The following is a 5048-nucleotide window of genomic DNA, read 5'->3' on the forward strand; positions in this document are numbered from 1 at the left end:
TTCATGCTTAAATAAATTTAAAATGATTGATGGTTTTCAGTGAGCCTTTTTTTTGGTATCTGTGCATCCAGTCTATTTGACTAGCATAATCAGAAGAGTACATAGTGATGCAAGGTTTTCCATATATATATTTAAAGATTCTGGTGTGATCTAGTATTCAAAGAAATAGCACATGGGTACACACAAGGCAGACAGAAGGCGGGTTGGAGATGCACCTTACAGACTAACTAAATCATAGATGTGTAAGCTTTCATGAACCTGAGCTCGCTCCCTCAGAAGCTTCAACACAGCATATGCTAAAGTGCACTTGGGCTCACAAAAGCTTATATATGTCTGATTTAGTTAGTTTATAAGGTGCATCTCTACCTTGCCTTCTGCATGACTTCAGACCAACACAGCTAACTGCCTGTGTGCACACAGGGCAGTCACTGTTCCATTTACTTTTTATTGATTTATATGCTTCCCTCCCCCAAAAGGCTCAGAGCATCTTATGATGAAACCAAGTCAAATAGGAATTATGGAAACTGGTCAATTATTAAAATAAAACTGGAAATAATGGTCTTCTACCACTTCTGAAGATTGGGCTCTGGTGAGCTTCCAGGGGGAGGAAGTTCCAAAGCGGAGGCGAAACTACTAAGGATGACCTCGTATTTTTGCCAAGCAAACGTGGTGCACAGATGGAAGTTGCAGGAGGTTGCTCTTGACTGATCTGAGGCCTGAAGGATTGGAATGGAATGGAAAGGAGAAGGCAGTTGCTTAGGCATGTAGGGCCCAAGCCACTTAGATCTTTATCGGTCAAAGATAGCACCTTGAATTATGCCTGGAAAACAACTAGAAGGCAGTGCAGACTTGAGAGCACTGGAGTAATGTGCTCCCGGTGACCCACAGCTCTCAAGGTGGCCCATCATGTTCTGCATCAGCTGCAGTTTCCAGACAGTCCTAACGGGCAGCCCCCATAGAGTGCATAGCAGCAGTCTAGTCTCAAGGCTATGAAAACATGGGAGATGGTGGCTAGATCCAAACCTTAAAGTAAAGGTTGTAGTCTTCTTACCTGGTGGAATTGGTGGAAGGTGCTTCTAGCCATCACTGCCACCTGAAAATCCTGACAGTTACAGGCTTAGACTGGGTCTAAGTTCACCTCTGAATGCTACCAAGCACGTACTTTGGATTGGTAGGCAACAATAATTGAAAGCACTGGAAATATCATTTCTGAGTTCTACTGGTACAATTCTTAAGTTATACTAGTACAAGCCGTAGCAAGGTTTAGATTTATACATGTATGCTGGTATAATGCATTTCTTTTCTTGTATGAAATACTGGCATAAAGAACCTGCCCAAGCTAGCAGTATTGTAATGCTCTAACTACATCCGGATAGAACAGTACAGTAGAGAAAAGAGAATCCCTTAAGTGGAAAGAGCCAGTAAAATAATTATTTAGGGGAAACATGTAGCTGACACACTTAAATTAAAGGACTTTGTCCTGGGGGGAGTGAGGCGGGGTGGGGGGAGGTGTAATTCAGCTTGCAGGGTTACTAAAAAGGCTGCTTTCCCATTGCTGAGTGGGCGATGTTGTGTCTCTGTTTACAGAGATGCTTGAAATAACACACTCCACATTGAAATGAGCTAGCAGCTGAACCAATGCTTCCAGCCTAGCTGATAGTCAGCAAAGAGTAAACAATCCCAATGTGTCTCCATGTATAGAGCCCTGGGGAAAATCTGACATGAAGCCTTCAAGGGCAGCCTCTGTCTTGGTTATTTCAAAGTCCTGAACCAGAAACAAAGGGAATGTTCCCCCAAAACTAGGCAGCTCCTGCTTGGATCCATATGGCCTGGCTTAGTGTTTGGACAAGAAATCTCAAATTGCGTCACTGGGGGTGCATCTACACATGCAATTCATGTGAAGCAATACATTCTGGAGCAGTTTTAGCTGGAGTAAACTACTCCTGGGCTCAGAGTCTGCACGTGTGTCTGGGCAGCAGCAGTTTGAGCTGGGGCAAAGCAGGGAGCCTGGGGGTCAGCCCTGGACTCTGAGTGGTTGTATCAGGTGGAGGAGGGACTGGCTGAGGCACAAGGGTACTGAAAGTGCAGAACCGTGTGGGTTGGTAGCAGACAAGCGTCTTGCCCCCAGCTGACTAGGCTGACTGGGTGCAATGTATGCCCACAGGCAGCATCCACACATGCTTTTAGTTGCAGTAAATTACCCTGGCTTAAGATAGTACTGTCCCTGAGACTAGCCTTGAGACTGCAGTGTTAATTAGTTTACTGAGGCCTGATACTGTCACGCTTTTAAATGGTGATGCTTTACTCTGCAGCTAATTAGCCTATTCTGCAGTTAATCCCATGCGTAGATATGGTCTGGAAGAGCAAGATTTAGAGAGAGACTTTGCTCCAGACTGCTAACAGGATTCATAAGATGTCTGCTAAATTTTCATTCTGTGAGTTCTATTTGCATCACACAAGCACTTCATTCCCATTAACAAGGTTGTTTGGGGATCCAAGAATTGCACACAAACGTGCCAGAAAGAAGGAAGGCACATCAGCAGAGTTGTGTGATGAGTGAGTCCTGCTCTGGTTGCTTTATGCCTAGATCAAGGCAGCACCATTTTCTTCTCTACTGTTAATACTGCTAATTGGCCTATAACATTTTGTTATGGCTCCTTATCTAGCGTGATATGGTTCCTTAGCTAAGTGGCTGTTCTTCCAGAGAACTCATTAGGTATAATCAGGATTTCGGAGAGGAGGCAACCCAGATGTCTGGAATACCTCCAAAGCAAGAGGAGTTGCTGAAAAACAAGGCAGTTGAGTCCTTCTGATGAAAGAGGATTCTTATCTTCATTCCCTGCCTCTCTGTGGACTATGTGGTTTTTTCTGAGCCATTGGCTGAAGCCCTATAAAGGGTCAGGCACAAGGTTCCAGTTCAAGGTAGCTCTGGGTTTGTTATTTTCAGTATTGTGATAAAAGCTGCTAATTGGTGAACAGCAGATGGAAGGAATGCTCATCTTAGCAGAGCAGGGACCTGGAAACCAAATGCCAGAAGATCAGAACAAGGATGACTCCTATTCTCCACATCTTGCTGTGTTATCGGCCACAGCTCACAGAGAATTGGCATTGCGTCAAGATGCTAGGTTGCGTGCAGAACTTGCCTCAACTGCCTTAAGAGAGGACATCTCTAGCTGGGAAGCCAAGGCACTGCAAAAGGTATTCATAACACATGGGCCAACTGCCTGGCAATCCTCCAGTTCCAGAGAGATGCCGGTGAATGCTACTCAGACCAGTATGCACATGCATGGGGTGTTCCTTCTGGGATTGCTTTCAGAGCTGGAATGCAAATACATGCCCCATATTTCATTGCTGTGACAGCTCAAAAATGCTTGCCACTGCCAAGTAAACCGTTAGTTTTGTTTGTTTGGTTTTGGTTGGTTGGTTTTTGGTTTTTTTTAGAGCTTTAGCTGCGGGAAGATCTTGAAATAAATCCCATGTCATCCTCAAAACCGGGGCCAGGAAGTGGGTGGAAGAAATGGTTTTACATGTGCAGGACACATGAACTTCAGCCATCCCCGGCCTCCAGCTTCTGTCAGCATCTTAGAGATCTCTTAGGTGAAATGGGGACTGCACATCTATCTGGCTGAGCTTCCTCTGGTGAGATACTCAGAAGAGCAATGTTGGGTCCCTTTCCAATGAACCTGCTGAGCTTCAAACCTCTGAAGTCCGAACAGAGTTCAGGGACTGCTCTAGGCTTGGGGTCTCCTAGGATGGGGTGCAGATTGGCCAAAGACATTTTTTTCCAGCTCACATATGGATAAGCCCTGGCAGTAATAACAAGACAAAAAAATTAAAAATAGGGCTCTGAAACAATGCCCAACTAGATGGTAGAGGCAGTCATGAACTGAACTCCAGCATTGATGGACTCCTGACATTTGGGTTTGAATTACAGATACCAGCCTGCATCTATTTTTTTATTAGCTAGGGCAGATTTCATGCCATACAGTTATCCTGTTGTTTTCATCAGATGTTCCGTAGATCATGGAACGACCCAATACAAAGTTGTGTATCAAGATTTGGCTTCGGTGTCACAAGATGTGAGCATGGTTGTCCATTTGCCCTTGAAGTGCAAGGTAGGCAGCAGTTTAAATGATGTGCTCTACTGCCAAGAGTCTCACAGGACTTTATAAAATTTCCACTGAGCATCACAAACCCCTTGTGAGGAAGGGGAGTAACAGTGCCTTTGTTTTAGAGAGAAAGATACTGAGGCAGAGAAAGGTCAAGTACATGGAGTCAGGAATAGACCTCAGGAGTTCCAGCTGTTCACCACAATTGCCCCCTCCACTTTTTCAAAACCTTTGCCATACAAACGCACTGTTAAATTCACTTTCCGGCAAACACAATTCTCATCTTGGATATGCTGCACTTGTAGGTAAGCTGTCTAAATAATCTTCTCTGCGTACTGTTAATATGAGCGATCCTTTCTGACTAGCTCACCCTATGCATCACACAGTCTGAGGGTTATCATATGGGCACTGAATACTGAGTCACAAAGGAGAGCCACATGGGAGGGTGGGAAGACCCTAAAGAGATGCCCAGAGGTTCAGCTAAGGTACCTGGGAACTCACTGCATTTTATTACAAGGGACTGAATGTCTTAACAACAGGGAATGCCCAACTTGTGAATAGCTACAGCACAGAGGTCTGTCATTTATCTTGTGTTGAGAGGATGGTTACACCTTGCACATGTTTTTGCGATAAGGTTGGGCAATCACATTTACTACTTGTTTTTTTCCTTTTCACTATTTCCTTATTTTTGAGAAACTGGACTCTAGAGGGCATCATTTCCTCAAGACAAAACTGCAAAGGTTCACACTTGATAAGTGAATGCCAAGCTGAAGTAAAGTGCTTGCTGTATAGTCAGCTGTATCTTTCAGGTATACTTAAAGCAGGCCCCTAATTAGGATATCCTGCCAGGGGATGGAGAAAGGGACATCAAGTAGTATATACAGGAAGCTGGAGAACCACAGGATCTATTGTTTTGCCTGCAGCCTAAGTAAATCTTTT

This window comes from Alligator sinensis, unplaced genomic scaffold (assembly GCF_000455745.1).
Source record: "Alligator sinensis unplaced genomic scaffold, ASM45574v1 scaffold809_1, whole genome shotgun sequence".
Taxonomy (NCBI): Eukaryota; Metazoa; Chordata; order Crocodylia; family Alligatoridae; genus Alligator; species Alligator sinensis.